At 47.7% G+C, this 22,829-nt stretch overlaps 1 protein-coding gene across 3 annotated transcripts in view; it reads right to left on the bottom strand.

The window, feature by feature from the left end:
- The window catches only part of STARD8 (StAR related lipid transfer domain containing 8), a 648,599-nt gene that overhangs the window by 338,469 nt on the left and 287,301 nt on the right, over positions 1 to 22,829 (bottom strand). Inside the window, exon 1 of one of the 3 annotated variants that reach the window (XM_069612523.1) lies at positions 20,782 to 20,982. The exons of the other annotated variants lie outside the window; for them this stretch is intronic. The gene's annotated coding sequence lies outside the window, so the exon portion shown is untranslated. Of the gene's footprint in view, positions 1 to 20,781; positions 20,983 to 22,829 lie in introns of those variants that run through there. 3 annotated transcript variants of the gene reach the window in all.

Genomic DNA, 22,829 nt, shown 5'->3' with positions numbered 1-22,829 from the left:
AGATTGCAAGAGAGCTTTGATGTGCTGTTGGTAGCTTCAGTTTGGGGAAAACCGTCACTGTGTGCTAGTTTGTTTTTAGTTGGTAGTCGTTTTGTGGCATTTGGTGTACGAGGGTGTGTGAGTGGCTGATCTGGTTCCCTGTTCAGTGTTGGGTGGTGTGTGAAATTTTGTAGTGGTCTATGCTTTGCTTGCGGTAGAGGTATGGTGTGTTTTGTTCTGTGTTTTAGGATGAGTAAGCAGGAATATTGGAGCATTGTAAGTGGGCCAACGGCCAGTTGCATCACGTTCAGTTCAATTCTATACATTGGCTATCCTCAGCATCCTTCTAAGTGCAGCACATTGGCTACCCTCAGCATCCTTCTAAGTGCAGCACATTGGCTACCCTCAGCACCCTTCTAAGTGCAGCACATTGGCTGCCCTCAGCATCATTCTACGTGCAACACATTGGCTACCCTCAGCATCCTTTTAATTGCAGCACATTGGCTACCCTCAGCATCCTTCTAAGTGCAGCACATTGGCTATCCTCAGCATCCTTCTACATGCAGCACATTGGCTACCCTCAGCATCCTTCTAAGTGCAGCACATGGGCTATCCGCAGCATCCTTCTACATGCAGCACATTGGCTACCCTCAGCATCCTTCTAAGTGCAGCACATTGGCTACCCTCAGCATCATTCTACGTGCAACACACTGGCTACCCTCAGTATCCTTCTAATTGCAGCACATTGTCTACCCTCAGCATCCTTCTAAGTGCAGCACATGGGCTATCCTCAGCATCCTTCTACATGCAGCACATTGTCTACCCTCAGCATCCTTCTAAGTGCAGCACATTGGCTACCCTCAGCATCAATCTACGTGCAACACATTGGCTACCCTCAGTATCCTTCTAATTGCAGCACATTGGCTACCCTAGCATCCTTCTAAGTGCAGCACATTGGCTACCCTCAGCATCCTTCTAAGGTCAACAAATAGTGGCGACCCTCATAAAGTTCATCTCGGTGCAACACATTGGCAACTCCCAAATTGTCATCTAAGTGCAACACACTGGCCACCCCCAAAGTACTTCCAAGTGAAACACACTAGCCACCCCCAAAACATCATCCCGAATATACTGAAAAAGGGAGCAGATTTGAAATATTCGCAGACGTGGTTGCCCGAAATCTAATGAAAACAGATAAGCCGTACAACCTTTAGTTGCCTGCAACACAAGAGCCAAATCCAAAAGTGGGCACAGACAAACCAGACCATGCGGAACTCTGGTTAAGATCCCTCATTACACATTCAGTGACAATGTAATTGCAAAGGCGCTGAAAATCCAGGCTATGGCTCACAAATGCCATGGATGGGAACTCTTCCTGGATCTGTCAGAGATCACCCTCCAAAGAGGAGGTCTGTTACAACTAGCAGAAGAAGGTTATCGGCGCAGGTGTCCTATTCAACCTGGCTCTAGTTTTAAGACTAGGACTAGGAATGTCATGGCCCGGTACCCTATAAAGCAGTGCGGAGAATGGTCCTCAATCAGTAAAGACAAGAAGGACCCCAAGCAGAGAAGGAAGAAGGCTCTACACATGGACAGGCTCAGTAGCAAAAGACAGAAGGAACTGGACTAGGGCGTGGCCTAGAATTAACCAAACCCCAAATGAACTAGGAGGACAGAGACAATCAAGGGATGTCAGGGTAAATGCAGAGAGTGGGAATATCCAAAATAGTCACATTTCAGAGAAATCAAATGTTAAATTTATATTAAACAAATCAATCCATAACATTTTCTGGTTTGATTGATGGGTTCAGAATACTATAGTGATCAAATGGAGACTGTTACGTAAATGCTGCTTGTGGTCTAAGGAAACATGCTAATATAGTTGTCATACAATGTATTGGATTATGAGGTCACAATGTGACATCGGGACACTGTGCCTTGGCCACACAGAATCACCCATGTAACAGCAGGGTACTCCTTCATTCCCAGGCAGAGACTTCTATGTGATTTTAAGAGAAAAGGTCAGTCCCACAAAACCCGCCACATGACACCTAGTCAAAGGATCATTGCCACCACACATCTCCATTGATGTGACATCAGGGGAAAGGGCCAGAGTCATGCAAGAACCTCTATGTTGAATCAGCATAGCGGGTAATCACCACACACATAACTGCCCATGTGATATCAGGACAAAGTGTCATGATGCCACAGAAACATCTATGTTAAGTTAGGGCACAGGGGCATGACCACACACAAGGACTCATGATATCTAAGGGTAGAGGGCCATGGCCGCCACAAAGAACCCTCCATGCTTTATCAGAACACAGGGTCATGGCCATAGAAGACAATACACGTGATATTAGGAAATAGGGCCATGACCGCACAGCACAATCCAGGTCATATCAGGATGCCGCGCCATAACCGCACAGCACAATCCAGGTCATATCAGGATGCAGCACCATGACCGCACAGCACAATCCAGGTTATATCAGGATGCAGCGCCATGACCGCACAGCACAATCCAGTTTATATCAGGATGCAGCGCCATGACCGCACAGCACAATCCAGGTTATATCAGGATGCCGCGCCATAACCGCACAGCTCAATCCAGGTTATATCAGGATGTCGTGCCGTGATCGCACAGCACAATCCAGGTTATATCAGGATGCCGCGCCATAACCGCACAGCACAATCCAGGTCATATCATGATGCAGCGCCATGACCGCACAGCACAATCCAGGTCATATCAGGATGCAGTGCCATAACCGCACAGCACAATCCAGGTCATATCAGGATGCAGTGCCATGACCGCACAGCACAATCCAGGTTATACCAGGACACAGCGCCATGACTGCAGAGCACAATCCAGGTTAAATCCAGAATGCAGGGCCGTGACTGCACAGCACAATCCAGGTCATATCAGGACGCAGCGCCGTGACTGCACAGCACAATCCAGGTTACATCAGGATGCAGCGCCGTGACCGCAAAGCACAATGTAGCGCCGTGACCGCACAGCACAATCCAGGTTACATCAGGATGCAGCGCTGTGACCGCAAAGCACAATCCAGATTACATCAGGATGCAGCGCCGTGACCACACAGCACAATCCAGGTTACATCAGGATGCAGCGCCGTGACCGCAAAGCACAATCCAGATTACATCAGGATGCAGCGCCGTGACCACACAGCACAATCCAGGTTACATCAGGATGCAGCGCCGTGACTGCACAGCACAATCCAGGTTACATCAGGACACAGCCCTGTGACCACACATCACAATCCAGGTTACATCAGGATGCAGCGCTGTGACCGCATAGCACAATCCATGTTACGTCAGGACGCAGCGCTGTGACCGCACAGCACAATCCAGGTCATATCAGGATGCAGCGCCATGACCGCACAGCACAATCCAGGTCCTATCAGGGTGCAAAGCCATGACCGCACAGCACAATCCAGGTTATATCACGATGCAGCACCATGACCACACAGCTCAATCAGGTTAAATCCAGGATGCAGCGCCATGACCGCATAGCACAATCCAGGTTATATCAGGATGCAGCGCCATGACCGCACAGCACAATCCAGGATATATCAGGATGCAGCGCCATGACCGCACAGCACAATGCAGGTTATATCAGGACGCAGCACCATGACTTCCCTTCTATTGTGGCAACCCTATGGAACAACCTCCCAGCTCAGATTAGATCAATTGATTCTCGCACAGCCTTCCGCAAGGCCCTAAAAACCCAGCTCTTTGTATAAAAGAGCCCGTCAGTCTAGGTCTGCACCTCCACTATATCACCTAGCACACTCTCTGTTATGCCTCGTGCCACCTAGAAAAGTATATGAGTAACTAACTGTAACTTTCACTGTATACCCGCTGTAACTATGTCATTGGACTGTATATCGTATGTAACCCTGTAACTGAATCTACCTAAGTATACCTTCTGGGGCCGCTTACTGTAACCCTCAAGCAAGCCTTCTTTAAATCTCCTTATAGCGCCTCGTTGCCTCTGGGCTGTAGTGCGCTCTACAAATACTAAAATAAAACAAAAATAAATGACCCCACAGCACAATACAGGATATATCAGGATGCAGCGCCATGACCACACAGCACAATACAGGTTATATCAGGATGCAGAGCCATGACCGCACAGCACAATACAGGATATATCAGGACGCAGCGCCATGACTACAAGGAACTATCGAGGTAACATAAGAACCAGGGCCAGTTTCCATAGAGAAACATCCTGGTGATTTCAGGGCACTGGATCCTTAGCCCACAGGCACCTAGATGTCAAGGCACAGAGTTGTTACCACACATAAACATCCATTTCATAACAGGGCACAGGGTTATGGCCACACAGAACAATAAATGTAAGACCAGGACACAGGTTCATTACCACAACGAACCATGCAGGTGATATCAGGTGCATGTAAATTCCTATATCATCAGGTCATACGATCATGACCACAGAGAGTCCTTCAATGGATACTGAGGCACTGGTTCATTACCATATCCACCCAGGCAGATGATAACAGGGGCATGTTGATTCCTGTGATATCAGGGCACGTGGATATCTCCACAGAGAGTCCTTCATTGGATACCAAGGCACTGGTTCATTACCATATCCACCCAGGCAGATGGTAACAGGTGCATGTCAATTCCTGTGATATCAGGGCACGTGGATATCTCCACAGAGAGTCCTTCATTGGATACTAAGGCACTGGTTCATTACCATATCCACCCAGGCAGATGATAACAGGGGCATGTCGATTCCTGTGATATCAGGGCACGTGGATATCTCCACAGAGAGTCCTTCATTGGATACTAAGGCACTGGTTCATTACCATATCCACCCAGGCAGATGATAACAGGGGCATGTTGATTCCTGTGATATCAGGGCACGTGGATATCTCCACAGAGAGTCCTTCATTGGATACTGAGGCACTGGTTCATTACCATATCCACCCAGGCAGATGATAACAGGGGCATGTTGATTCCTGTGATATCAGGGCACGTGGATATCTCCACTGAGAGTCCTTCATTGGATACTAAGGCACTGGTTCATTACCATATCCACCCAGGCAGATGATAACAGGGGCATGTTGATTCCTGTGATATCAGGGCACGTGGATATCTCCACAGAGAGTCCTTCATTGGATACTAAGGCACTGGTTCATTACCATATCCACCCAGGCAGATGATAACAGGGGCATGTTGATTCCTGTGATATCAGGGCACATGGCCATCTCCACAGAGAGTCCTTCATTGGATACTGAGGCACTGGTTCATTACCATATCCACCCAGGCAGATGATAACAGGGGCATGTTGATTCCTGTGATATCAGGGCACGTGGATATCTCCACAGAGAGTCCTTCATTGGATACTAAGGCACTGGTTCATTACCATATCCACCCAGGCAGATGATAACAGGGGCATGTTGATTCCTGTTATATCAGGGCACGTGGATATCTCCACAGAGAGTCCTTCATTGGATACTAAGGCACTGGTTCATTACCATATCCACCCAGGCAGATGATAACAGGGGCATGTTGATTCCTGTGATATCAGGGCACGTGGATATCTCCACAGAGAGTCCTTCATTGGATACTAAGGCACTAGTTCATTACCATATCCACCCAGGCAGATGATAACAGGGGCATGTCGATTCCTGTGATATCAGGGCACGTGGATATCTCCACAGAGAGTCCTTCAATGGATACTGAGGCACTGGTTCATTACCATATCCACCCAGGCAGATGATAACAGGTGCATGTCAGTTCCTGTGATATCAGGGCACATGGTCATGAACACAGAGTTCTTCATTTGAGTATTGGACACAGGACACGGGTCCATTACCACATCCATCCAGGCAGTTGATATCAGATGCATGTCATGTCCTGTGATATCAGGCCACACGGTCCTGACTGCACAGAACATTTCATTTAATACCAGGGCACAGGTCCATTACCACATCGAATATGCGTGCGATATCAGGGGCATGTCGTCAATTCCTGTGATATCAGTCTACACGGTCATGACCACAGAAAATCCTCATTTGATACATACATCTATTGGGTATGTTACATCCACCCAGGCAGGTGATCTCAGGTGTATGTCGTCAATTCCTGTGGTATCAGGTCACATGGTCATGACCACACAGAACATTTCCATTAACACCAGGACACAGGGTCAGCACCACATCTAACCAAGCATGTGATATTAGATCCATGTTTAATTCATGTGATAGCAGGACACGGGTCATGACTGCATACTGCCGTCCATGTGACATCAGGTCTCAGGAGGATAGCTCATGGGCAACGTGCTCACCTTGGAAGCAAGACTACACATAGACCACAGGTTCGTTCACCCGGTCCGTGCTTAAAAACCTCTGGGTATTAAGCGCATTGTCGGGGTTCATGTTGACACTGAACCCTTCAAGCGTTTGTGTTCTTGCCTCAATATTTGCGAGTTCTGTTGCAACCGGGTTTGCAATGCCCTGGTGAAAAGGTAGGGCACAGTTGGTTAATGTGGACCATTGGCCTAAAGGACCAGAGCTCACACGCTGGCAGAATGATGCCAGGTCTGCCAACCCTTAAACCAGTGTAAACCAGTGAGTTGGTAAGGATGTTTCCTTCACAAAAAAAGAAGTACATTTCATTGCATGCCAAGTTACTGGGATTTTACTGCATGGAGCTGCAACAGAACTCAAGGGGCGCGTGAAAGAGGGCATAAACCTACTGCAATAGCAAGGACAGAGCAGGAGACCAAAGAGAGAGGGAAACATGCAGAGTGCATAGATAGGATGAGCGTTCACTGCCTGATGCATGCGTCCAAGTCGGTCAGTATTGAACCTGCCCCCTGGAGTCTGACGATTTGCTAAAATCCAGCTATATGTAGCGACCAAGAACAGTGCAAACACGTGCTCAGTCTGGCGGGTAAGATTGGGGCAGAATCAGGGACGACGTTTCACCAAAATGCCAGGGGTAGCGGAAGTGACATCAACGATCCTTGACCTCTGATGACATCACAGGAAATGCCATTGTACCCCGCCCCCAAGTGATATCAAGGGAAGTGATGGTACACAACCTTTCACCCCTTTATTTATTTATTTATTTATTTATTTGGATTTGTAGAGCGCACATCTGCCCGGGGGCATCGTGGCGCTAAGAATTCTTACTTGTTACAGGCATACATGGTGAGTATACAGATATACAGATTAGCATAGACGCGTTTTTTCATACATTTGCTGTTATTTCCATAATTACAGTGGTGAGAATACAGGTGAGGCGGGGTTAGTGGAACAGCGTGGTTTTGAGTAGTCTACGGAAGGCATGGTATGATTTTTCGCTTCTTAAGGCGGTGGGGAGTGCGTTCCAATTTTTGGGTGCTAGGTGTTGGAAGCTGGACCCTCCGGCTTTGCTTCTTTTGAAAGTGGGTACATATGTTTGGTTGGTCAGGTGTGACCTGGTAGGTCTAGAGGAGGTATGGAGGGTGATCCTTTCAGAAAGATAGGGTGGGGCATTAGCAGAGAGGCATCTGTGTGTGATGGCCATGGATTTAAATAGTATGCGTTCTTTTATAGGTAGCCAATGTGCTTCTTTTCTGGCTTGGGAGATGTGCTCCCTTTTTGGAATGCTTAGGGCTGCTCTTAGAGCATTGTTTTGTGTGACTTGCATTTTTTTAATGTTTTGTGCAGATGTGCCCAGGAAGAGGGCGTTGCAGTAGTCCAATTTGGTACCTACTGTGGCTCTGGCTACATTCAGGCAGTTTTTAGGGGATAGGAAGGGTTTAACGGCGTTGATTATCTTAGTGGTTAATGCAGCAGAGGAGGCTACGGCATTGACTTGCCGTGTCATGGAGAGAGTGGAGTCGAGGTATACTCCTAGCGTTTTTACCGCAGTGGAGACTGTGATGGTGCAGTTATCGACGTTAAAGGATTTGTATAGAGGCGGGAGTTTATTTAGTGTTTCTTTGGTGCCAACTAGTAGGATCTCTGTTTTGTCCCCGTTAAGGCAGAGTCCGTTGGCTGCCATCCAGGTTTGAATGGCTGTGTATATTTTAGTTAGTGCTGCGGCGTCTTGTTCATATAAGCCAGTAAGGGGGAGCAGGACTTGGGTGTCGTCAGCATAGTTGGTGTAAGCTATGTGGTGATGGTCGAGGTCATTGAACAGAGGGAGGGTGAAAATGTTGTATAGGGTGGGTGCAGTGCAGGATCCTTGTGGGACGCCACAGTGGATGGTGGTTGGGGTAGCGTTTGCAGATTCAGAAAAGACTTTCATAAGTCGACCCTCTAGGAAGGATTTGACCCAGGAGACGGCTTCCGGCGAGAAGTGAGCTTCATTTTTAAGTTGTGTGCCTAGAATGTCATGATTGACCAAGTCGAAGGCAGCAGATAGGTCTAATAGTAGGAGGAGAGCCGGTTTGCCTTTGTCCATGATGTCATTAAGTTGAATTTTAAGGTCTAGAAGGGCAGATTCGGTCCAATGCCCCGGGCGGAAGCCCGATTGCCTTTTGCCTAAGATGTGGTTTTCTTCAAGGTAGTGCTGTATTTGTGAGTAGGCGACTTTGTCGAGGATCTTGAGCAGGAAGGGAACTGTTGTAATGGGTCTATAGTTGTTGGCGTTTTCTGGATCTAGAGTGGGTTTCTTGAGAAGAGGGCGCACCCAGGCTTCTTTTAGGCTGGTTGGGACTGAGTTAGAGTTGAAGGATGCATTAATGAAGGATTTGAGGAATGGTGCTAGTGTCTCAACACAGTCTTTGACTAGTTTGGCGGGGCAAGCGTCGCCTTTGCAGTTGGAGGGTTTGATTCTGTTAACGATATCGATTACCTCTTTTTCTGAGACTTCTCTAAATTTAAAGGGTGTGATGTGACTTATCTTTTTGTTCTCAATCACTGTTTCCTTAGGGGATGCAGCTAAGATTTGCTGAGTGAGATTTTTGTGATGGTTTAGGATTTTGGCTTGGAGGAGTTCGATTTTTTTTAGAAGGGCGGTTTGTATGGTGTTACACCAGGCTTGGTCCTTGACAATCTCTTGTGACTTAGTGGCCGGTGTGGAGAGTTCCTTGAAGATGGCAAAGAGCTCTTTGGATTCTGAGGTGGCGTTGGAGATTCTTTCATTATATGATGCAGATTTGGCTGCTATGATGCTTTTTTTGTATTGGGTGGCCAGTGATTTGTAGGACGATAGTGAGGAGGCATTGGGTGCTTTTTGCCATACGTTGAGGGCTTTGCGTTTTTTAGTTCGTAGTTCTTTTAGTTCTGTTGAGAACCACGTATTGGAGTGTTTGGAGTTTTTGGATTTTTTCTTTTGTAGGGGGGCGATGATGTCAATGGCAGTGCTAATGGTGGTTTTGTAGATATCTGCCAGTGCAGCTGGGTCAGATGAGGCAGGGAGGTTGTTCGTGAGAGGAGCTAGGTAGGGTGTGATGCTTTCTTTGGTGAGGTTCTTGGCGCTCCTGGCCATGGCTGGGGGTGCAGGTGAGAGTTTTGTTACCAAGTTGATAGGTAGGGGGATGAAGAAGTGAATGAGAAAGTGGTCTGACCATGGCGTGGGCGTGGTGGAGCTGATGTCGATGCCGCAGTTGTGGTCAACTACCCAGTCAAGAGTGCGCCCTTTACTGTGGGTAGGTTGGAGAACTCTTTGTACAAAGCCCATTTCTTGGAGAGCTTGTGCTAGCTTAGTGGATGGTTTATCTTTCTGGTCGTGGAGCCCCAAGTTGAGGTCTCCTAGGAGAATGGTTTTTGTAGTGGTTTTAAGGTTTTCACCTAGCAGGTGTGTGAGGTTGTCTTGGAAATCCAGTAAAGGGCCTGGTGGGCGATATACTAGATTGAGAGTGATGGTGGTGTTGTGAGATAGTGCGATCTTGGCAGATAGAGAGTCAATGTTATCCCCTAGTTTGGAGGGAGTTTGTCTTAATTCAAGGTGGTCTTTGACTATGAGTGCCACTCCTCCACCTGTAGATAATGTTCTGTCCTGTCTGAGGATGGAGTATCCTGGTGGAATGGCTAGTGAGATGGCTGGGCCGGCGGCGTTGTGTAGCCAGGTTTCGGTGATGGCAAGAATGTCGAGGTCAAGGTTGGTGAGGAGGTCATAGATTTCGGTGGCGTGGGCGGGGAGGGATCTGGCATTAATTAATGCACACTGTAGGTCTGGGCGAGGTGTGGGAGTGGTATTAGGCTTTTTGGCTACCTTCTTGGGAGTGGACAGTTTCTTGTGTTCAGGGGATATTTTGTTTTTAGTTTTGCTTAGAGAGGTTTGCTGTGAGTGTCTGGAGCGGAGGCCTAACTTTTGATTTCTAGAGTTTGTGGTTCTGGGGTGCGTTGAGGGTTGGTTGGGTTTGTGTACTGTAGGTTTGGTGAAAAAAGATGGGAGGAAGGGCGTGGGGGCGATGAGTGCGGATGGTGGGGGTGTGGTATTGGCCATGATGGGTGAGCATAGGGTAGTAGTCATCTGTAGGTGCAGTTAGTTAAGGCACAGTGTGGAGGTCAGGTAGCAGAGGTTTGGGCCCTGTTTACTAACAGTGTGGGGCACAGGCACAATGCGACAATTCACTAGCAGTGTGGGGCACAGGCACAATGCGACAATTCACTAGCAGTGTGGGGCACAGGCACAATGCGACAATTCACTAGCAGTGTGGGGCACAGGCACAATGCGACAATTCACTAGCAGTGTGGGGCACAGGCACAATGCGACAATTCACTAGCAGTGTGGGGCACAGGCACAATGCGACAATTCACTAGCAGTGTGGGGCACAGGCACAATGCGACAATTCACTAGCAGTGTGGGGCATAGGAGTTAGGCATAATGCAGCAATTCACTAATATTCCTGGGCAGCGGCTAGGAGTGGGGCCTGAACGAGACTCACGCTAAGGAGCTGCGTACATTTTAATGCGCATATGTAAGCTCTATAGAGCAGCTTAGAATGGCATAGTGTTACTTACAGCTGCTTTTGTCCATGATGAGGCAGAGTTCGGGTAGGATGTCCTGGACAACTCGCCACGCGCCGAGCACGGCGAACAGGGGCAAACAGGGCCTTAGAATGGCCTTTGGAGGTGGCCGGCTCTTCCGCCTGCCGGCGGATGTTGGGTGCTATTAAGCACGGTTGCTTAGCAACCAGGACGCTGAGCCTCGCTCTGGCGCCGCATCGCGCCCGACATTTTGTTGACAAAACAGGAAGTGGCATCACATATCATTGTTCCTCAGTACACTAAGAAAATGATGGTTACAATATCACTGTAATATGATATAAATTTCATACACGAATGGATTACCATGTGTAGCATTAATATCGGTGTGTATAGGCCCATATTACCACATTACTGTGAATGTAAGCAGACGTCCAACACAACAACCTGGACTATTGTACATCACTCGGGCTAAACTAAACAGACAGAGCATTTCGAATAGGCCTAAACCCCAAAGCACAGACGTCCAGTGCCTGCCAAGTGTCTGGCCACAGACTGGAAACAGTAACTGGCCAACACAAGTCCAACCAGAAAAACGATGGTCTGGAGGATTGCCCAGGCCTGTGCCAGTTGTTATGAATGATTTGAGACCTTCCAGCCATCACCTTTCTGTTTTGCTTATTTGGAAAGTAACCCACAGTATTTTTTGTTAAATGGGAGATAGAGGGGAAGGATGTGTTGAATGTCACAGTAATGTCAGGGGTTTACATTTTAAAATGTAAACAGCAGCAACAGCTCCACATCACTCCTAGAAAAGGCCCCTTTTATTATTTTCTTTGGTCCTTCATATATTGCCTACATCTTCCAGCTTCTAAGCACTGGAACAGGAACTGAACCCATGTTGCACTGCCTCCTCAAGTGCGCTGCCCCTGAGCTATCCTTCCAAATATATATTGGTTTTGCTTGAGGAAGCAACAGATGGTTTACTTCAAAGGCAGAGGGCAACTTCATGTAAATTAATGATCTCACCTTGCGCCTATCTACAGTGTGCCTGTGATGCAGGTCTGTCAGATCTGGGTGAGTTCGCACAGTGCCCAGGCAGGATTGCTGTCAGAAGCCACTGGGGCACACCCCTTTCGCCACAGGCTCAGTGGCTCACTGGATGTGCAAACCAGACAAGGAGAAACACTGATGTGATTTGTGTACGTGCTGTGCTATCACTGAGTACTGCAGGTTGCTCTTACCCATTCCTAGCAAGCTAGACCTACCCCCCAAACCCTTCCTGTCGGTACAGTACTGGGTATATACTGCACAGACAGCTCCGCCTCTGAACCCAACCATTCAGGCATTCTCCACTAATGGACTTGCAACCTGTTAGTGATGGCGGCTTCATGGTTTTTCCTGCATACCTGCTATTTCTCCAGCTAACGAGATCTAGATTCCAGCAGTGGTCGAAATGGACGGGAGCGGTTGAGAGCAGTGCTCCTCTACTTTTTAAAATTAAGTTTCACTGTTCCTATACTTTTATTTTAAAAAGAAACCACTCCGGAATGGTTTCATTTTAAAATAAAAGTGTAGGAAGAAGTTGAAACGTACACTTCAGTGCCCTGCACTGAATGTTCCCTTATATAGCAGCCACATTTGATTATGGGTTTGTATTGTGCGTGGGAGTGGATATGGTGATGGTATATGAGGGGAGCAGGGACAGGCCAGCGGGGAACATAGTTCCACTACTTATTTTCGTACACTTCGACCACTGGATTCCAGGTGAAAAAAGCTGTGGCACGTTTAGCTGCATTTACAACAACCTTTTTCAGGTGCAACACAGACATTTGCTCTTGGCACTACCTCTTTGTCCAGTGGCCCCAGGGGTCGCAACAAAAGGTCTAGGGTTAGCAGGCTGCGACCCCTGGCAACCCCCAAAAGTCATATTTAGGCAGGATGGGCATTATGGAGGTTTGATTGTAGCCCTTGCACACTAATTATGACCATGGATGTTTTATAATTAAATGGCAAACGTTCCTCAATTCTCTCAGTCGCGCTTTCTTGTATCATCACCCAATCGACCTCTCTTCAATCGATTCCATTTTGTGCCGTACCGTTTCCGCTTTGAATCGAATCAATTCATTTTTGCATCACTGTTTTTTATATCTAGACAAACCCATGACAAAACCAATCAAGTTTAATTTTGATCAATTTTGGGGAGAAACGGGTAGACGAAACTGGGACGTTTCAGATTTCACACACAAAAAGAAATCAGGGCAACCTTGGCATGTCTTCCTGTGCTGTACAAGGGCAAGCTATGCCAGTCTCTCCGCTGTGTACACCCAAAGACATCACGTTGGCCCTGCAGGCCTGGAAATCTAGAGACTGAGAAAGCAGAACTACCCCCCCACCTCCGAGGGGGGTTACCCCCCAATCAGTGCCCGGCAAAGTTTCTAAACTTCTAATGTGGCATTAAAACAGACTGATTAGCGCAATCCGCACCCAGCTGGGCAAGTTTGACATTTACCCTGCTTAACTGAAATTCCATTGGAGTCAAAAATTCACAAACCCTCCTCCTCCCCTCAGACCCAGGACAAAGAGTCTGGGGCACACAAGGTCCAGTGTGTCCATTCCGGGAAGGGTTGGGGGTGGCACTGCGTCGCGGAAAGGGCACGTCAGAAACCCTGCGAGCCCGCAATCTGCCCTGCGGCTGTTCTCGGCGGTTACTAATGTTATCCATTGGCATTAGTCTCAAAATTGTAATGATTAATAGAACATTTCAACATGTGTTGTAGACACATACTGGAAAAGGGGGCTGGGGTATCGGCAGGGGCACTGTAGTATTGAGTAAACCAGGGACAAGCCAAACACCATGAAGCACAGCGGCCCAAACTGAGAACCAGGATTGTTCTGCTGGATCTTGTCTGCCATCATATTTTGTATTCTATGTATACTTGCAATGGCCAACTGCCTAGCTAACTTTAAAACATCTTCAGGTTTTGGCTATTAGGTGGAGCTATAGCGCTACCTTTAAGCCAAAACTATTGCATAAGGGTACAGATAAGGAGAAACAGAAAATGAGGAGGGACACAAAGCTTGTGAGTGTTGTTTGGTTATTTGCCCACCGATTGACTGCCCATGGCCATGCTAATCCCTATGGCTATTCCCACCCAATCCTGCCCCTCCCTGCACAAAACATATACCTCCTGAGATCTCTTTGAGCTATCTTTCATCAAGCCTTACCATCAAACGCTGTGCTCAAAGTACCTGGCACTGTTTTTTCAAAGCTGTCTTCTCAGAGTTCATTAATTGGAGCTGTAAGCGCGTTACTGGTGTAATATAAAAAATCTTAACTAGGTTTTCCTTCAAGCACTCAATTTATAAGCAAAATGTGTGTCCTTCACTGAATTCCTTCTAAAAACAAGCATTGGCAAAGCCGACAGTTTTGGATTTTGCATAAATATTAGGCATTTGCAGGCACTGCTATTGTATGCCAAGGGACCTGCACCATTTTGCAGCTGATAACATGAATAGCCAGTCAATGTCACTATGGCAGTGCCTGGCAAATACCTTTCCCATGCCAACACAACATCCAAAACTGATGGCATTGCCAACGCTTGTTATGACCAGCTAGAGAACGTTTTTTTACCTCTGTGCCACAGCTATTGAAAATACTCATTAGAGCGAGGACCATGTGCCAATCAGCTGCTCCATGATGCAGAACAAGTTACCCTGGTGAACACTTTGGAACAACAGTAGCCATTTTGTAGGAGACAATGGAGGGGTCTACGTTTTTCGTTTGTGTGCTGCATTACCTTGTTATGGTTATTTATGTGGATTGTTCTTTTGTCTAATACCCGACCTGCACCAAAGGTCAAAGAATATCTACATCTACAAAGCCACAAACCCATACCTATTGGCTTTGCCAGTGCGTGTTTTTAACGCATAACTTTGAAGTCACACACACTTCAAGGATAGGCCGTTTCATCTAATGCCAGGAACACAAGTCTATTTCAAGACGTTTTGCGCTCACCGCGCCATTGCAGCGTGGCCATGCACTGTTTTGATTCGTCCCCAGCCCTGCCAGCTTTTTAGAAGGAACTCAAGACCCCCCCCCTTCCAGGGAATGGCTCCTCCATAGCACCTATGCACGAGTTAACCCTCCAGTCCCCACCTGACCTGAGACTGGGTGATCTGCTCCCCTCCTGTTTCCGTCCCTGGTTGCTGGTAGATAGCTTGCGGCCAAATTGGCCGCCCTCGCCCTCTTATTGAGCCCTTGTGATCTGCTTCCCTCACTGTGTTCTTGCCATATGACTTGTAAAGTGTTCCGTTGCCTCCCGGATTTAGGTCTGTGCTCAATAAATACCAGAATAATAATAATAATAATAATAACAATTATTATTATTATAATAATAGAGGCCTCCTTCTTTTTGAGAAATGACTTGTCTCCTTGTAGGCCAGCCTCCCGGCTGATGGAGGATTGGCCAGCATGGGGAGTATTCCCTAGCCCTTTGAAAGCAAGTGGGTTCCCCTTGGCCCTGCATAAGCAGACAGAGCACTGCAGGTTCACCCTTGCGCATGCAGCGAGCATGTGCCTCGCTGCTTGCCAGGACAACGGGAAGACAGTCTCTTAATAGCAAGCAGACAGTTCACTTCACTTTACTACTCATAGGCCTCAGAGTGCACATAAAACACGTACAAGACCATACAACACGAAGCAGTAGAACAGAATCAGAGAGAGAAACAGTGCGGCCGTATACCCAGTGATCGAAGTGAGCGGGAACGGCTGGGAACAGTGTTCCACTACCTTTTTCTGCACACTTCTACCACTGCGTACAGCTTCTTTTTTTGGCAGACTATATGTGAAGGCTCCTGAACTACCTCAGTTTAATCTCAAGAAATGTGTCTATACACCTACGTTTCTTGTAAAGTGCTTCATTCCATCTTAGAAGGTTACAAATAACCATGGGCGAGAGGAGAAAGAGTGGGAGGAGGAGTAATAGAGGTGGGTGCATGGGAAGGGTGAGCTCAGAAAGGAAATTGTGTGGCGGCGGTGAAAGGAAACAGGGTCTCCCAGTGAGTTAGAAGTTCAGGAGCATGGCGAGAAGGGGTCTCCCAACACCGGCGGGTCATCTCCAGCACCGGGGGCGCAATTCACTCAACCATGCAGCACTCTTCGCTATATAAATGGCCACACCCATTCACTCACTCACCTCCATAGTTCACGCCGCACTCTTCGCTATATAAATGGCCACACCCATTCACTCACTCACCTCCCTAGTTCACGCCGCACTCTTCACTATATAAATGGCCACACCCATTCACTCACTCACCTCCCTAGTTCACGCCGCACTCTTCACTATATAAATGGCCACACCCATTCACTCACTCACCTCCCTAGTTCACGCCGCACTCTTCACTATATAAATGGCCACACCCATTCACTCGCTCACTTCCCTAGTTCACACCGCACTCTTCACTATATAAATGGCCACACCCATTCACTCGCTCACCTCCCTAGTTCACACCGCACTCTTCACTATATAAATGGCCACACCCATTCACTCGCTCACCTCCCTAGTTCACGCCGCACTCTTCACTATATAAATGGCCACACCCATTCACTCACTCACCTCCCTAGTTCACGCAGCACTCTTCACTATATAAATGGCCACACCCATTCACTCGCTCACCTCCCTAATTCACGCCGCACTCTTCACTATATAAATGGCCACACCCATTCACTCGCTCACTTCCCTAGTTCACGCAGCACTCTTCACTATATAAATGGCCACACCCATTCACTCACTCACCTCCCTAGTTCACGCCGCACTCTTCACTATATAAATGGCCACACCCATTCACTCACTCACCTCCATAGTTCACGCCGCACTCTTCACTATATAAATGGCCACACCCATTCACTCACTCACCTCCATAGTTCACGCCGCACTCTTCACTATATAAATGGCCACACCCATTCACTCACTCACCTCCCTAGTTCACGCCGCACTCTTCACTATATAAATGGCCACACCCATTCACTCGCTCACTTCCCTAGTTCACGCAGCACTCTTCACTATATAAATGGCCACACCCATTCACTCGCTCACCTCCCTAGTTCACGCCGCACTCTTCACTATATAAATGGCCACACCCATTCACTCGCTCACCTCCCTAGTTCACGCCGCACTCTTCACTATATAAATGGCCACACCCATTCACTCACTCACCTCCCTAGTTCACGCAGCACTCTTCACTATATAAATGGCCACACCCATTCACTCGCTCACCTCCCTAATTCACGCCGCACTCTTCACTATATAAATGGCCACACCCATTCACTCGCTCACTTCCCTAGTTCACGCAGCACTCTTCACTATATAAATGGGCACACCCATTCACTCGCTCACCTCCCTAGTTCACACCGCACTCTTCACTATATAAATGGCCACACTCATTCACTCACTCACCTCCCTAGTTCACGCCGCACTCTTCACTATATAAATGGCCACACCCATTCACTCACTCACCTCCATAGTTCACGCCGCACTCTTCGCTATATAAATGGCCACACCCATTCACTCACTCACCTCCCTAGTTCACGCCGCACTCTTCGCTATATAAATGGCCACACCCATTCACTCGCTCACTTCCCTAGTTTACGCAGCACTCTTCACTATATAAATGGCCACACCCATTCACTCACTCACCTCCCTAGTTCACGCGCACTCTTCGCTATATAAATGGCCACACCCATTCACTCGCTCACCTCCATAGTTCACGCAGCACTCTTCGCTATATAACTGGCCACACCCATTCACTCGCTCACTTCCCTTGTTCACGCAGCACTCTTCACTATATAAATGGCCACACCCATTCACTCACTCACCTCCCTAGTTCACGCCGCACTCTTCACTATATAAATGGCCACACCCATTCACTCACTCACCTCCCTAGTTCACGCCGCACTCTTGGCTATATAAATGGCCACACTCATTCACTCGCTCACTTCCCTAGCCCGGTGACTAAAGAAGAGCACTACAGGGCGATGGGAAAAATGAGGGCTTTTCAGGAACACTGGGGTCAGCGGATATGATGAGTCCATACTCTGTAGCACAGTAAAGGCAGGATGGCCGTTGTCGCTCACAAGATCCAGGAGATGGATCTTTGAGTGAGATGGTGTGAGGAGAGCAGATCAAATGACCCTGTTGGTATTCATTGAGGGCACACTTTCACGGAGATCAAGTGATTGTCACCCTGTTACTTTCTTTGTGCCCCCCACTCCCATGTGCAAGCAGTTTGGTGTCATGACCAGACTTGAATTGAGGCAAAGCCCAATCAAAGGCCCATACTTCCAAAGAGTGGGCATTTGGGAAAGAGAAATGGTATATTGCCAGTGCCTCCCACCAAGTATTTATGAGCGCCGCATCTTATGTGCCCACAGCTCTGTCCAACTAAAAAACCTCCTCCCACAATGTGCAATACCAAGCTTCACAAGGAAGGGGAGCAAAATGAAATGCATCCCCCCTCGTGCCCCCAAGCCCTGGCTTTCAATCTCCACCCACACCATAGTAAAGCAACAGGCAGTACTAAGTAACTTATGAGGGCTGACAGGTACCTCCAGGCCACAGCAACACCTGTTTACCATTCCTGGGATTTCATTCACCAACATAATGCATTCTGGGAACTGCAGTATTGGTTGTGCTTCCACTTAATACAGTACCATTCAGAATCGATTGACAATAACAACACGGGTTATTACAGCACATAGAGAGTGCAAAATTGTAAACACTTGATGCCAGTGACGGGGCCGTTATCAGACAGCACTGCCTGGTATTCCCCAACTCTTAAAAGGGGCACATCGGGTGTCTTCAAGCCTTACACTGCTTTAAAGAGATACCAGCAACACACTTCACTATTACTCTCACTGCAACAGCATCCGCAGGCCGGTGTAGAGGGGGTGGGGAAGGGTAGAGGGACCGGGCCGGTGTAGTGGGGGCGGGGAAGGGTGGAGGTGGCGGGGCTGCTGTCCCATTTCACTCAGAAACCGTACCATTGCATATCTGCTAAGTGACCCCATGTTGTTCGTGGCACCGTGGACGGTCATAGAAACTGTTGGGCCAAGTGCGGGCCCCCCAATTTGCATATGATATCACAGGAAGTAACATCACTCCAACCTGAACTCGGAAGGATGAAACTTGAGGGGATTGGAACCAGTGGCCAACAGTTTAAACATAGCTCTCAGCAGTAAGCACATTAACTCAAAGGATATCATTCCTGAACGCATATTGATTTATGGCACAATGAGTATAAAGGTACTTTCATGTCACCTACCTGTCCCTTTATCCCGGCACACACACATAGACATTTGCTTTTTATGGTAGACTATGTGTTATGCAAGATGCAATTCCATAGCATAACCGGGCATAGCAAAAGGTTTCACTCTTTCTCTATTAGACAGTATCTGCATGGGCCAGGCCAGTAAAATGAGAACAACGTTAATGATGGCTCTGCTGAGGCCGGTCCTCTATACTACAAGGAATTGCGTTATTTTCCCAGGATCACACACTATGGTTAAGCAGATGCACAGCTTAACCACCTGAACACATACCTTCCAAACTCCACTTGGCACACATATTTAACGTATGGATTTCAAGGCCTACAATAAAATCTGGTAGAGCAGAGGTCTCATGTTTGCCATGGTTCTGCACGAGAATGACACCCAGTCCTGATTTTCTCTGGAATTCTGGGACTTAAAGGTTTCCTAAATTTCAAATGGGAGATAAAAAACTACAGGTCCCAGAATCCAAACGGAAAAAAAAACAGGAACTTTATGGCCTTCTCAAATGTGGCCCTGAGAAACTTAAGAGTTCAGATAGTTTACTTATAAAATAGGCATATCTCATATCGAAACATTTCAATAAGTGAATCCTTAGACACATGTTTATAGCAAAAGAATAGTGTTGCTGCTTTATTTCCCACAATGCAAAATATTACAAATTTGAAAAAAGTATTTTTTTAGACCACTACTTGGATAAAGGTTACTTTTGTCACAAACTTCCAGCAGGCTGTTGTACAGGATTTTAAAGAGCATTTGCCCATTCATATAAAGCAACCCTTGTTTTACAGGTCAGACATCATGGGAAACCTTTAAAAGGGGGCGCTTTATTTCAAGCGAACACCTTGTTGCTAAGGTAATGAGCCCATCAGTGTCAACTAAAGGGTGTGCTGGATAGGAGAAAGGGGCATGGTGGGGGGGTTATTAAAAAGCCACAGGCCGCCCAGTTCAGGACCACTGTGCGGGGCCCCATGAGGGCGAGGCCCAAGTGCTGCTGCACTTGGCCGGCGCTGGCCCGGCGCAGCACCACCGGCGAGCCCTGGGTGTTCTCTTGGCCTGCAGGATCTTTTAGCGGCACACTCATAGTTAGAACAAAGACAAGTCCCAAACGTAAAGTAAAAGGCCAGGACTTGCTGAATTTGCCATCCATGGCACGGGGCTCCTTGGCAGCTATGCCACTGTGAAAGGGCACAGATTGTCACTGGAGCACTGCAAACTGTTTAAAGAGACAGAGCATCTGTGCAGGAAGGAGACTGGGAAGGCAGGCCACGTTCCCAGCTTGGGACCATGACATGTGATTTCAGATCCCAGCTCCTCCATCTGATTACATTGTGTGATCCTAAGTCTTCCGTTTCTGCGTATTCAGCCCATGGCCATACCTACTAGACTCGGTTTATTCTTCAACTCTGTATTTGCTCATATGCTGTATTTATTCTGAATTACGTTAACCCTCTCTCTAAAGCGCCCAGTTTGAGGCCCCAGCGCGGTAAGTAAGCACTTAGAGGCGGTTTCGCGGAGCTGCACGTTACTCTATCCAGCAATTAATGATTCATTCATTCTTACCTGGAGACGGCGTCGGTTGCTTCTCTGCCCCGGCGTGAACTACTCATAAACAGTCCTGGAGGAGCAGGGGTGGGCTGGACGGATAGCCACAAATCCAGACTCAAAAAGGTGGCGGCGTGGAAGGGGTTAATAAATACTCGAGTATTGCCGGGGATCTTTGCGAGCTGTGCCGGCATCGGCAGCTCTTGTCACTGAGCAGGTGGCTGCGCTCTGCCCCGCTGTGGAAAGCGCCGGGACCCGCCCACGCGAGGGGGCGGCACCAATCCAGGCAGAGCTCAGCCAACCAGGAGCCTTCGAGGCCGTCCGTCCGCCCTCCCTCAAGCATATTAACCTGCCACTCAACTCGAAGGTATGTGCGCAGAGGCTGAGGGAATGAGCGTCGTGCACCAATACACCCGGTATCCCGGGAATTCACACAGGAGGGAAGGCACTTTACTACACACGAGTCAAGGAACTGGGGCCTGTGCACATGCTCACCAAGGCCTGCCACTTCTCAACGCCAAGCCGTGCAACACACAGCTTATTACTGCACGGGTGCGCTTTATTAATGTCCCCCTAGCACTCCAGTGTTTTTGGGTGATCATTGTTTCGTCCGCATTGTACTTCACTGTAACTAGCGCCTAGATGCCTCAGGGTTTTGTGTGCTGCTAAAAATGCATAAATAAATAAATGAAGGGCGTATATCAAATGCTTGAAGACGTTTTTTGATGGGTTTTAGATCACTGCATATCATTTCATGCAAACGTAATAATTATAGGGAAACAATATTTGTTTTAAGTAGTGTCTGACATGAAACTGTATTGTATGTTGATTTTGTTGTTAAGGGATTCTATTTGGGCTAATTTGGAAGGGAGGGATAATCTACATGTTCTGCTTGCTTTACTATTGTATTAATTATAATTAATGTGGACGATTGAGAACAGGATGTATTAAGGTTTGTTATAAACCATAATACTTAATGTAAAAAAAAGAGGTGCAATCTGAACTTTAGAATAATGCATGCCATATAGGAAGTGCCGGGCTTTGCCAGTTAGTCGCTTAAATGTGTTTAACAAACACAGACGTGGTAAGCTGCCCCCATAGGGGCTTTTTGGGGGCTAGCATGTGATCTGCCTCGAGCGAGGTGGAGCTCAGGCAGTGGTGGATACTGACGAGCATAAGCTCCGTGCGAAAGAACTCTGCGCCATTTTGAGAGCTCTGTGTAAAATAAGAAAAGTGTCATTTCGTGATGGAACGAGGCTTCCTCCTTTTCTCCACTGACATACAAACTGCTTATAGTTCTATAGATGCAGAACGTGGAGCAGACAAGAAAAGTGCCTTCTACCACTTTTATTTTTATTTTAGAGCAGGGATCTCAGAATGGGGCTCTCTGTGGACAACTTCCACACAGGTGTGGAGTCAAGAAGGCCCATTCCCCACGATAACCCACCACATCCTTCACGCAGCCCCTTATGAAGGGGGTTTCACCAAGAATCGGTTGCGGGCAGATATGTACAATATGCAGAACATACCTTTTCTAGATTGGAAGAGTCCAACACTCATTTCTGGGTTGGAAGAGTCCAACGCAAACGCATTGGCGCTGTATCTTTCGGTACTCCAACCCTTAGCAACACTGACCACGGATACCCCACAAGCAATACAATGGGACCAGTGGGGGGACTCAACATACATAGTCTGGACTACGGAGGTACACACTGTAAAAGAACACAGAGGACAGCAGTTTCGCAAAGGAAAGAGATGCACTCTAGATACTGACATGAGGGTAGTTAGTACACCAATCAGTCCTACTGTTCAAGATTATTTGGTATCAACACCAAAGGGGCAAAGGGTTGTAACTGTCTCTAGGGGCCTTCAGAGAAGGACCAGTGGGGCAGAACCACACTGTACCTGGTGCTGAAGAAGTTTTTGGTGCTCGATAGCGTTGAGGCAGTTCGAGGGCACGTTGAGTTAGTTGAGGAGACAGCGGCAGGCACTCTGGCAAGTGAGGCTGGACGGGCATCTGCAGACTGTCCGGCGCGGTGGCTTGGGGCAAGAATCATTATCTGTGC

This window comes from Ambystoma mexicanum, chromosome 5p (genome assembly GCF_040938575.1).
Source record: "Ambystoma mexicanum isolate Mex_15411 chromosome 5p, UKY_AmexF1_1, whole genome shotgun sequence".
Taxonomy (NCBI): Eukaryota; Metazoa; Chordata; class Amphibia; order Caudata; family Ambystomatidae; genus Ambystoma; species Ambystoma mexicanum.
The sequence above is the reverse complement of the archived record's forward strand: the minus strand, read 5'-3'. Positions and strand labels throughout refer to the sequence as shown.